Below are 13,230 nucleotides of genomic sequence, written 5' to 3' on the forward strand. Positions count from 1 at the left end.
GCAAAGGGGGAGAGGGCTGCCCCCGCAGGGTTACTGGAACCCTTACCCACGCCGGGAAGACCCTGGGAGGTGGTGTCCATTGATTTTATGATATTTTTTATATATATATAATTTTTTATTAGTTTTCCAACACAAATTAAAAACAAAACAACACACAATACATAAACAAACAGAACGTATAAAACATGTATAATTTCAAACCTCTTTTTCATAAACCTTACTTCCCAGACTTCCCCTTACCTCTCCCTTTCTGCATCCCTATTTTAAAGTTTTTTTAACAACTCCTCACACCAATTGTCTAATTACTTATTTTCTTTTTTTAGCTTCTTCTCATACTTAATCAATTGCAGCTATAATTCTATATTTTCATTTCACTTGACATTTTAGCACTCTTCAATTTTACAACAGTTCTTAAGATATACTTTAAATTTCTTCCAATCTTCTTCCACCGTCTCTTTTTCTTGGTCACGGATCCTGCCGGTCATCTCCGCAAGTCCCATATAGTCAGTCACCTTCGTCTGCCATTCTTCCAGCGTGGGTAGCTCTTGCGTCTTCCAATACTTTGCTAAAAGAATCCTTGCTGCTGTGGTGGCATACATAAAAAATGTCCTACCCTTCTTAGACACCACCTGGCCGACTATGCCCAGGAGAAATGCCTCTGGTTTCTTATGAAATGTACATTTAAGTACCTTCTTAATTTCATTATAGATCATTTCCCAGAAAGCCTTAATCTTTGGGCACGTCCACCAAAGGTGAAAGAATGTACCTTCATTCTCTTTACATTTCCAACATTTATTATTGGACAAATGATAAATTTTTGCAAGCTTGACTGGGGTCATGTACCACCTGTAAATCATTTTCATAATATTTTCTCTTAAGGCATTACATGCCGTAAATTTTATACCGGTGGTCCATAACTGTTCCCAGTCAGCAAACATAATATCATGACCAATGTCCTGTGCCCACTTAATCATAGCTGATTTAACTGTCTCATCTAATGTATTCCATTTCAACAGCAGGTTATACATTCTTGACAAATTCTTAGTATTGGGTTCTAACAGTTCTGTTTCTAGTTTTGATCTCTCCACCTGGAAGCCAATTTTCCTGTCTTGTTTGAACACTTCCATTATTTGATGGTAATGAAGCCAATCTCGTACTTTAGACTTCATTTTCTCATAATTCTGTAATTTGATTTTTCCACTCTCTTGCTCCAAAATTTCACAATATTTTGGCCATTTGGATTCCATATTAAGTTTTTTCACCTCCTTAGCTTCCATTGGTGACAACCACCTAGGGGTTTTGTTTTCCAACAAATCTTTATATCGAATCCAAACATTGTATAGTGCTTTCCTGACAATATTGTTTTTAAATCCTTTATGAGTTTTCACCTTGTCATACCATATATATGCATGCCAACCGAATCTATTATCAAACCCTTCCAAATCCAAAATGTCTGTATTCTCAAGAAGTAGTCAGTCTTTCAACCAGCAGAAAGCTGCTGATTCATAGTACAGTTTTAAGTCCGGCAGGGCAAACCCCACTCTATCTTTTGCATCAGTTAATATCTTAAATTTTATTCTGGGCTTTTTGCCCTGCCAGACAAATTTAGATATATCTTTCTGCCACTTCTTGAAACAGTCCATTCTATCAACAATCTGTAATGTTTGGAACAAAAATAACATTCTAGGCAATACATTCATCTTAATTACAGCAATTCGGCCTAACAAGGAAAGTCTCAAATTTGACCATATTTCTAGATCCTTCTTTATCTCTGTCCAACATTTATCATAGTTATCTTTAAATAGATTCACATTCTTAGATGTCATGTTAATCCCCAAATATTTCACTTTCTTTGCCACCATTAATCCAGTTTCACTTTGAAATCTCTCTTTTTCAGCGTTTGTTAAGTTTTTCTCCAAAACTTTAGTTTTTTGCTTGTTCAACTTAAATCCTGCTACGTGACCAAAAACTTGAATTAGTTCTAAAACTCTTTTCGTACTAGTGTCTGGCTGTTGTAAAGTTAATACTAAGTCATCTGCAAAGGCCCTCAGTTTGTATTGTTTAGCTCCGACCTGAATTCCTTTAACCAGCTGGTCCCCCCTGATCATATTTAACAAAACTTCCAAGACAGATATAAAAAGTAGTGGGGATATTGGGCACCCCTGTCGTGTCCCTTTTTCTATAGGAAGTTCTTCAGTAACCACATTGTTCACAATTAATTTCGCTTTTTGTTCAGAATATATTGCACCTATACCATTTTCAAACCTTTGGCCTACCCCCATCCCATGGAGATTCTTCTTCATAAAACTCCAGGAAATATTATCAAAAGCTTTCTCCGCATCCACAAATATTAATACCGCCTTCGTGTTAATGTTGACTTCTAGCAATTCCATAATGTCAATTATATTTCTCACATTATCTGACAAATGTCTCCCTGGGAGAAAGCCAGCCTGGTCCTTATGAATCTCTTCCACCAACACCTTCTTTAATCTTTTTGCCAAAATGTCAGCAAATATTTTGTAATCCACATTAAGTAATGATATAGGGCGGTAGTTCTTTATCTGGTTCTTTTCAGTCTCAGTTTTTGGTATAAGTGTAATAAATGCTTCTTTCCACGATTCAGGTGCCTTTTCCCCCTCTAAAATTTAATTGCAGACCTCCTTCAGCGGTTGTACTAACCATTCCTTCAAAGCTTTGTAGTATCTGGAGGTCAACCCATCTGGTCCTGGAGATTTCCCTAATTGCATATTTTGAATGGCACCCTCTATTTCTTGTTCTGTTATTTTCTCATTCAAAACCATTGTACTTTGTTGTGAAATCTTTTGTAAACCATATTTCTTAAGAAAATCATCTATTTCTCCTTCATTCTCCGGCCCTCTTGCATATAATCTTCTAAAGTAACTCTGAAAACAGTTACTAATCTCATTTGGTTTATAAATGTTCTTTCCTTCCACCTCCAAACTTGTAACTGTGTTCAATTTTTGTCTCTTCTTCAATTGCCATGCTAGAAGTTTCCCACATTTGTCTGCTGATTCAAATGTCCTTTGTCTCATTTGCTTAATTTTCCATTCTATCTCTTGATTCATCAGTTCCATATACTGCATCTGATAAAACTTAATTTCTCTTAAAATCTCATGAGACTTTGGTTTTGACCTCAGTTTCTTTTCTCCTTCTTTCATCTTTTCCAAGATCTTATCTTTCTTCTCATTTTGTTTCTTCCTCTTTAAAGAATTCTGTTGTATTAGGAAACCTCGCATCATGGCTTTACTTGCGTCCCAGATTATTCTTTTCTCGACATCTGTCCTCAGATTTATCTCAAAATAGTCTTTCAAAGTTTTTTGGGCCTTCTTGTAAATCTCTTCATCTCTAAATAGGGTCTCATTCATTCTCCATCTGAAGGAGCCAGCTGTTGTTAATTTCATCTCTATCTTTACGGCGTTATGGTCGGAGCAAGTCTTTGGGCAGATTTCTACTTTTTTTTATCTTTGGAGCCATCCCACTAGTAACCCATATTTGGTCGATTCTTGTCCATGTCATTTTTGCTTCAGAGGAAAAGGTTCCCTCTCTTTCCAGAGGGTTCCTTGTTCTCCAAATATCAATCAAGTCCATATTTTCAGTCATTTCAAAGAAAGTCTTTGGTAATCTCCCGTCCTTGGAGACCACCTGTCTTTGTGCTTTGTCCATGTTTGTGGAGACCACACCATTCATGTCTCCCATCATAATTACATTATAATCCAAATAATCCATTAAAGTCTCATGCAACTTCTTGAAGAATTCTGCCTTCCCTTCGTTTGGTGCATAAATTCCAACTGTCAAAAATTTTTCTCCTTGGACTTGTATTTCAATTGCCAAAAATCTTCCTTGTTCATCTTTAAAAATCAGCTTTGGGGCCAACTTTTCCTTTGCGTAGATCACCACTCCTCTTTTCTTAACTTTGTCTGATGAAATAAATTCCTGTCCTAATCTTTTATTTATAAGCAATTTTCTGTGTGCCCTGGTCATGTGGGTTTCTTGTAAGCAAATCAAGTCCAATTGTTCTCTTTTCAAAATGTGAAAAACCTCACGCCTTTTTCTGGGAAGGTTCAAACCATTACAGTTCCAACTTAGAAATTGCAGAGACATCTTGTTGTTTAGTTAGTCCCTCCTCCAGCTGCTCCCTGCTTCTGTTCTTCCTCTGTCTGTGGTTTAAGTCCAAATGTTAAATTTAGAATATCTGCTTCTGAAGTCAGTTCCACCACTCCCTTCTGAAGGTCCTCCTCGTTTCTTTGCAGGAATTGTTCTTTGTCTTGCACTGTTCTTATTTTTACTTTCTTTCCTTTGTAGTTGAAAGACAAACCTTGTGGAAATTCCCACCTGAAAGGTAGATTGTTCCTTTTCAGCAGGTAAACCAGGTCTTTGTAGTGAGTTCTCGCCTCCAAGATGTATTTAGGGATGTCCTTGTAGATTTGCACATAAGCGTCTTCGATCTCTAAAGTTTTCTGATAGTGTAGATTTAATATTTTGTCTCTTTCCTCTTTGGATCTTAAAGTTATCAGACAATCCCTTGGGCTCTTTCTGTTTTGTCTCTTGCACAGTCTGAAGGCAGCTGTTATCTTAAATTCTTCTTCCTTCAAGTTTACCTGCCAAAATTCCGAAAACTCTTTTGTGAGGAAAGTCCACCAAGTTATCTTTTTCACTTTCAGGGACTAATCTTAATCTCAGATTTCCCTCTTTCTCTGTAGGTCCCACAAAGACAAGGTCGCATCATGTTCATCCAACTTTTTACAGACTGGTGCCAATTTCTCCTGTGTAGTTTCAGCAGTAGTTTTAGCTTCTTCAGCAATTTTCCGAGTTATGGAGTTTTCTTCAATCAATTTATTTATAGTTTCTGTATTAGATGTAATACTTTTAGTATTCAGATCTATTTTTGTTGAAAGTTCTGTCAGCTGTTTGGTATTTTCTGTACTCTGCTTTGTCAAAACTTCTAAAGATTCATTTATTTTAAGTAATGCTTGTGTCACTGGATCCATGGGTATATTTGTCACCTTTTCCTGCCCGGCTGCACCTGCTGGCAGTAGGCTTGATATTGAGCCCCTTTTCTTTTGTGCGATTTTACTTTTAGCTCTTGTTATCTCTTCTGGTGGGCCACTCATGTCCCAAGGTCGTTCCCACAGGAGCAGCTTTTAGATGGAAAAATCCACTGACTTGTTTTTTACAGTCTGTTTTGCAACTGTTACCCCTCAGCCCTCTAGAGGGGGTAATTCAAAGTATCCAATAAATACGAGAAGAAAGAAACAGAGAGTCCCCAAAGAAAAAGCTTTTAGCAACAATCCTCCAATGTATCAAAACTGTCAATTAATAGTTTCAAGTGAAAGTCTCAAACTTGTAACAAATAAAGTCCCAACTTTGTAGCAAATCTCAAATGACAGTTCACTGTCTCGGTGCCCTACTCAGGCAGTCCATTCCAAAAGTCTAAAATGGCAGAAAACTTTTTTTCCCTTTACTTCTTCCATGCAGGTTAAACAAAATCCATTTATCTTCCCCCTTGCTCCTGCTTGCTAGGGGGAGGTTCAAGTTCAATGTCCAGGTTACAATTTTCAAATCAATTTTTCACCCAATTGCAGCTTTGTAGTTTCGTTGCTTTAGCTGTCATGCAGTCCGGGAAAGGCAGACTTCCTTAATTATTACCTTTCCCGTTTTCGGCCAAATTTTTAAACGAAGTTTAAAGTCCCAGTAAGCCTTTCAATCCTACTTACGGGCATTCAAATTCAGTTTCCAATTTCAGGAAGGAATCGGCGCTCTCCGCTCATGGCAACACGGCTTCACTCCATGGGCTGGGTAGCGACTCTCAGCACCGCACGCACACCCGATGCCGCTCCGGAGCCTTTAAAAAGGCTCTTTTGCAGTAAAGGGGGGTGCAAATGGTGCCCACCGAGTCTCCTTGCTCACAGGCTTCTGCGCCTGTGATTTTTGGGGGTCCCCGCTTCGCCGTAGCGGTCAGACCCGAACTCGTGAAGCAGTCCTCCTCCGGAGCTCGAAGGGAGGACCGCCATTAAGCGCTGGCACCGACCGGAAGTCCCATTGATTTTATGATAGATTTGCCCAAGTCAAGGGGGAAGACAGCAGTCATGGTAGTAGTCGATCTGCTGACGAAGATGTGCCATTTCATAGCTTGCTCATATGCGGTAACGGCAGAGGAGACAGCCAGGTTGTTTGTGGATCACATCTTCAGGCTGCATGGGGCTCCCTCGAGGGTCATCTCGGATCGCGGGAAACAATTTACTTCCCGGTTCTGGAGGAAGCTCATGAGCTTGTTGCAGGTTGAGGTGGGCTTCTCGACGGCGAGACACCCGGAAACCAACGGGCAAGCAGAAAGAGCGAACAGTATACTCCAGCAATACCTACGCTGCTACATCAGATAAAGTTAAAAAAAGAGGAGTGGTCCTTTATGCAAAGGAGAGCCTATCACCGAAATTCATATTCAAAGATGACCAAGGAAGATTGGTTGCAATTGAAATTCAATCACAAGGAGAGAAATTCTTGATTGAAGGTATTTATGCACCAAATGAAGGAAAATCAGAGTTCTTTAAGAAGCTAAACAAGACTCTGATGGATTATATGGACTATAATATGATCTTGATGGGAGATATGAATGGAGTGGTGTCTACAAATATGTACAAGGCACAGAGACAGGTAGTCACCAAAGAGGGTAGATGTCAGGGAACTGACATCTAAAGCGCCGCAGGTGCAAAGGCTCCCTGAGGTTGAGAGAGCAGTAGCAGCGGAAGAGGGAACCAGTAGAGGGCGAGCAAGAACTCCAAGGGAAAGTGAGTCGGAGGGATGGCTCAGAGACGCTTCAAGCGAAACCAGTGGGGAGGTCTCAGGACCTCCTATAGGGACACCCACACCTCGACGGAAACTGTCACGCCGAGAGGCCAGACGACGTGTTTCCGTTAAGGAGCTTTTATGTTGGAAACGTTTCCGAAAGCAGCCACTTTCGGATTCTACTAGTGATTGACGCAGCCATGCTGGAGGGGCTCCGTCACAGGCAGAGGTTTGAAAACCTGATCAAACTCTGAGGGACTTGCATTTTACGCACAAGCAGCTCATCGTCCCATCACAGCAATCCGAAAGTCACCGAAAGCCAGCTTGTGCAGAGAGAAGCATCATGAGCAACCCAGCCGGAACCGGGGGTGCAGGAGCAGCTGGAGGGGGTCCAAGCCTGGAAGAAAGGTACAGAGCGTTGGAGATCCAGTTGGCGCTGCAAACGGCGAGGCTTGAGGAGAGGAGGGCTCAGGATGCAGAAAAGGGAAAGGAGAAAACCACCCCGCTCGCCAGAAAGGTACCAGGATTGGTGCAGAAATTCGGGGGGGATCCCAGGAACTATCATGCCTTTAGAACAGAGATGCAATACGCTCTAAACTTGCAGTTTGATGACTTCCCCGACGAGGAATCGCGAGTGGCGTATGTGATTGGCCATCTCGAATCCGGGGCGAAAGATTGGGTTAGACCCCTGATGGCAGCGAATAATGAGATCTTAAAGGACACGAGGAAGTTTTTTCGTGCCATGGACCTGATGTTTTCCAGCGATATTGAGCAGGGGGTGGTGCGAAGGCAGTTAATGGCTTGCCAGCAAGGAAGCAGATCTGTCCGTGAGTACTGGACTGAATTTACTATGCTGATTCATAAATTGGGGTGGGACCTATCGGCGGAGCCCATCCAAATGCTTTTCGAAGAGGGGCTTTCTTCAACCGTCAAAGATGAGCTTTCCCGGGGGCCCAGGGCGGAGTCTATGGACCAATTAACCAAATCTGCGCTGGCCATAGGAGCGCGCCAGGAGGCGAGGGCTTTGGAAAGGCGGGAAGGGAAAGGAGACCGTTGGAGGGAGTTCCGCATTCCAGACATTCCAGAGCCATCTTTCCCGCCGGCAGAGCCGATGGAAGTTGGAACAGCGCGGGCGCGCGCAGTTTCAAATCCCAGTGAAGGGCGGAAGAAGGAGGGAAAGAGCGCCAAGAGATGTTATCTCTGCCAACAGCCAGGGCACTTTGCCAGAGTCTGCCCACAAAGAAAGGAATGGCAAGGGATGGCAGGAGCTGTTGGGGGAAAGGAAGAGGAAAGCAAGGAGCAAGTAAAAGCCAACGCCTGGCTGCCACCGTCGGGGCACAGCAGCCAGGCCAAAGAGCAATGAAAGTGCCCATGCCAGAACCTCCCAGACCTGCTTTAGTGATAGAGGTGTTACTAGAACTGCCAAACGGACACCCACTAAAGGTCAAGGCGCTTTTGGATTCAGGCAGCTCCTGTAATTTCATGAGTAAGGAGTTTGCAGCTGAGCACCAGATACAGACCATCCCTTTAAGTAACCCCTTGCAGGTGACTACGATTGACGGCAGAGAGCTGTTGGGGGGAGAAGTTAGCCAACAGACTGTCCCGATGATAATGAGAGTGGCAAGGCACACCGAACAGATAGCGTTTAATGTGGCCATCCTGGGAGGAGCGCCCATCATTTTGGGGATGAGCTGGCTGGCGCTACACGATCCGCTAGTGGGCTGGCATCAGAGGGTGGTCTCCTTTGGGTCAGCGCATTGCCTAGAACACTGCAAGGAGGGGAAGGTCTCGGGAGGAGACAGAGTCACCCTAGCGGGGATGGAAGTGATGGGCAAAGGGAAGGTGCCCCCGCAATACGCAGATCTGAGCAACGTATTCAGCGAAAGGGAAGCAGACAAACTGCCACCGCATAGACCCTTTGACTGTCAAATCAACCTACTCCCAGGGGCCCAACTCCCAGTAGGCAAGCTGTACGCCATGTCAGACAGGGAGATGCAGGAGCTGAGGGAGTTCATTGACAAAAACTTGAAGCGAGGTTTCATCAGAGAGTCCCGAGCGGTGGGGGGCAGCCCAGTGTTTTTTGTGGACAAAAAGAACACAGACAAACCGAGACTGGTGTGTGACTTCAGGGCCCTCAATGCAGTGTCGGAGCCCCTGGCTTTCCCTATGCCCCGAATTGACGACATTTTGACCAGAGTAAGGAAGGGAAAGATTTTTACAAAACTGGACCTGCGGGGGGCGTACAATCTGATACGCATAAGGAAGGGAGATGAATGGAAGACCACCATGTTTACCCCTTTGGGAGCCTTTGAATACCTCGTTATGCCCTTCGGTCTACAAGGGGGCTCCGCCTGTTTTCAAGCTTTTATAAACCACGTTCTGGGACCTTTGCTCTACAAGAACTGTGTGGCCTTTTTAGACGACGTGTTGGTGTATTCGGAAGATGAGGAACAGCATGTGAGGGACGTTCGAGAAGTGTTGGGCAGGCTGCAAGCCAACCAGCTGTGGGTGAAACTGGAGAAGTGCCAGTTTCATACCAAGGAGGTGGAATTCCTGGGGTACCGCTTGTCAGACAAGGGATTGGCCATGGATCCAGGCAAGGTTCAAGCGGTACTGGAATGGAAGACACCGAAGACCAAGAAGGACGTGCAAAGATTCTTGGGGTTTGGGAACTTTTATCGGAAGTTCATCAAGAACTTTGCCCACTTGACGGCGCCCATCACCGACTGCCTCAGCAGCAAGAAGAAATTTGTTTGGACGGTGGAGGCGGATCGAGCCTTTGAAGAACTGAAAAGGGCTTTCGCCTCGGAAGAACAACTTCTGCATGTGGATTTACAAAAACCCATGAGAGTGGAAACAGATGCATCCGACCGGGCTATAGGGGCGGTCCTTCTTCAACCGGGGAGGAGTGCGTCGGAGTGGAGACCGTGTGCATTCTTCTCGCGGAAACTGAATAAGTCCGAGAGGAATTACACGGTGTATGACAGGGAACTACTTGCCATTCACGAAGCATTCCGGAGGTGGAGACATTTATTAATTGGGGCACAACACAAGGTGCAAGTGTGCACCGACCACAAAAATTTAGAGTATTGGAGAACAGCTCGAGTGCTCAACCAACGACAAGTGAGATGGGCACAGGAATTCTCCAAATTTAACTTTGAGATTTGTTATGTGCCAGGCCCAGAAAACGTCAGGGCGGATGCGCTCTCACGCAAACCAGAATATTGGGAAGGGGAGGAGGTGATCGAAGAGAGACATGTCATCCCGGAGGACCGCTGGGTGTGTGGGGCGGCGCTGGTGGGGCAACGGGAACTGGTGGAGGAAACGGAAAATGATGAATATGCCCAGGATAAGCTCAGAGGTCTCAGGGGGGAGGGCGAGAGCCCCGGAGGTTTTGAGGAAAGAAATGGGGCATTGTATTACAAAGGGGCACTGTATATACCCGAAGGTGAATTGAGGGGGAGAGTACTCAAGCAGTTGCATGATAGCCCCACGGCGGGACATTTTGGGCAACACAAAACCATGTGGTTGGTTACCAGGGAATTTTGGTGGCCTAAGGTGAGGGAAGATGTAAGGGAGTATGTAAGAGGGTGTGACCAATGTCAGCGAGCCAAAGGGGAAAGAAGGGCGCCGGCAGGGTTATTAGAACCTTTACCCACACCAGAACGGCCTTGGGAAGCGATATCAATAGATTTTATGACGGATCTGCCAAGGTCCAAGGGGAAAACAGCCATCATGGTAGTAGTAGACCTGTTAACTAAGATGTGCCATTTTGTAGCATGCTCACATGCAGTCACAGCGGAAGAAACGGCGAAGTTGTTTGTGGAACATATCTTTAGGTTGCACGGGGCTCCCTCGAGGGTGATCTCAGATCGAGGCAAACAATTTACTTCCAGGTTCTGGAGGAAGCTCATGAGCTTGCTACACGTGGAAGTTAATTTTTCAACTGCCCGGCACCCTGAAACCAACGGGCAGGCGGAAAGGGCAAATGGCATTCTTCAACAATATCTTAGGTGTTATGTCAATGACAGAGAGAACGATTGGGTCGAAAAGTTGGCGTTGGCAGAATTTGCCTACAATAATGCGGAGAATGTGTCCACAGGGATGAGTCCCTTTTTGGCTAATTACGGGTGTCACCCCAGGGCATTTCCAGGGGAAGGAGGGGAGAGATGGAGCGTTCCAGCGGCTGAACATTTTGTAGAAGAGATGGAAGCCATCCATCAGCAGCTCCAGCTCAACTTAGAAAGGGCCAAGGCACAATATAAGAAGCAGGCAGACAAGAACAGAAGGGAAGGTGAAACCATAAGGGTGGGGGATCAAGTGTGGTTGTCAACCCAAGGGTTGCCGTTCAAAGGGGGTTGTAAGAAACTGAGGCCCAGAAGATTGGGACCCTTTGAGGTGATTCAGCAGGTCAACCCGGTAGCTTTCAAACTCCGATTACCCAACCACATGAAATTGCACCCAGTGTTCCACAGGTCGTTACTGTCACCATACAGGGGGGGACGTGAAGGGGAGCACGTCAGGGGACCAGCCTTGGAAGAGAGGGAACGCCGCAACCATGTAGCGGAAATCCTCGATTCCAGGTGGAAGGGTAATCAGGTGGAGTATTTGGTGGCGTGGGAAGGGGAACCGGAGTCAGAAAACACCTGGGTAAGTGCAGAGGAAGTCAATGACGAGGTTTTAACAGAAACGTTCCACCAAAGGTTCCCGAGGAAACCTCAGCCTATAGCAAGGTTTAGGAGGGAGTATTTCGGCACCACCGATGAGGAAGAGGAAATGGAAGGGTTCGCGGAGTCGGAGTTGGAAGATGGAGTGGACTCTGATGACGAAGAGTACCTAGAGAGTAGGAACAGCAACAAGTGGAAGGAAGTGTTCGCGACGTCGGAAGATGAGGGAGGTTCTTTCAGGGGTTTTACCTCCTCACCGCCAGTAGGAGAGGAGACGGGAGGGGGTGAAGGGGGCCCTGGAGGGGAGGTGGATGTCAGGGAACTGACATCTAAAGCGCCGCAGGTGCAAAGGCTCCCTGAGGTTGAGAGAGCAGTAGCAGCGGAAGAGGGAACCAGTAGAGGGCGAGCAAGAACTCCAAGGGAAAGTGAGTCGGAGGGATGGCTCAGAGACGCTTCAAGCGAAACCAGTGGGGAGGTCTCAGGACCTCCTATAGGGACACCCACACCTCGACGGAAACTGTCACGCCGAGAGGCCAGACGACGTGTTTCCGTTAAGGAGCTTTTATGTTGGAAACGTTTCCGAAAGCAGCCACTTTCGGATTCTACTAGTGATTGACGCAGCCATGCTGGAGGGGCTCCGTCACAGGCAGAGGTTTGAAAACCTGATCAAACTCTGAGGGACTTGCATTTTACGCACAAGCAGCTCATCGTCCCATCACAATACCCGAAGGTGAATTGAGGGGGAGAGTACTCAAGCAGTTGCATGATAGCCCCACGGCGGGACATTTTGGGCAACACAAAACCATGTGGTTGGTTACCAGGGAATTTTGGTGGCCTAAGGTGAGCGAAGATGTAAGGGAGTATGTAAGAGGGTGTGACCAATGTCAGCGAGCCAAAGGGGAAAGAAGGGCGCCGGCAGGGTTATTAGAACCTTTACCCACACCAGAACGGCCTTGGGAAGCGATATCAATAGATTTTATGACGGATCTGCCAAGGTCCAAGGGGAAAACAGCCATCATGGTAGTAGTAGACCTGTTAACTAAGATGTGCCATTTTGTAGCATGCTCACATGCAGTCACAGCGGAAGAAACGGCGAAGTTGTTTGTGGAACATATCTTTAGGTTGCACGGGGCTCCCTCGAGGGTGATCTCAGATCGAGGCAAACAATTTACTTCCAGGTTCTGGAGGAAGCTCATGAGCTTGCTACACGTGGAAGTTAATTTTTCAACTGCCCGGCACCCTGAAACCAACGGGCAGGCGGAAAGGGCAAATGGCATTCTTCAACAATATCTTAGGTGTTATGTCAATGACAGAGAGAACGATTGGGTCGAAAAGTTGGCGTTGGCAGAATTTGCCTACAATAATGCGGAGAATGTGTCCACAGGGATGAGTCCCTTTTTGGCTAATTACGGGTGTCACCCCAGGGCATTTCCAGGGGAAGGAGGGGAGAGATGGAGCGTTCCAGCGGCTGAACATTTTGTAGAAGAGATGGAAGCCATCCATCAGCAGCTCCAGCTCAACTTAGAAAGGGCCAAGGCACAATATAAGAAGCAGGCAGACAAGAACAGAAGGGAAGGTGAAACCATAAGGGTGGGGGATCAAGTGTGGTTGTCAACCCAAGGGTTGCCGTTCAAAGGGGGTTGTAAGAAACTGAGGCCCAGAAGATTGGGACCCTTTGAGGTGATTCAGCAGGTCAACCCGGTAGCTTTCAAACTCCGATTACCCAACCACATGAAATTGCACCCAGTGTTCCACAGGT

The sequence above is a fragment of the Podarcis melisellensis genome (genome assembly GCF_964234715.1).
Source record: "Podarcis melisellensis genome assembly, chromosome: 10".
In the NCBI taxonomy this organism is placed as follows: domain Eukaryota; kingdom Metazoa; phylum Chordata; class Lepidosauria; order Squamata; family Lacertidae; genus Podarcis; species Podarcis melisellensis.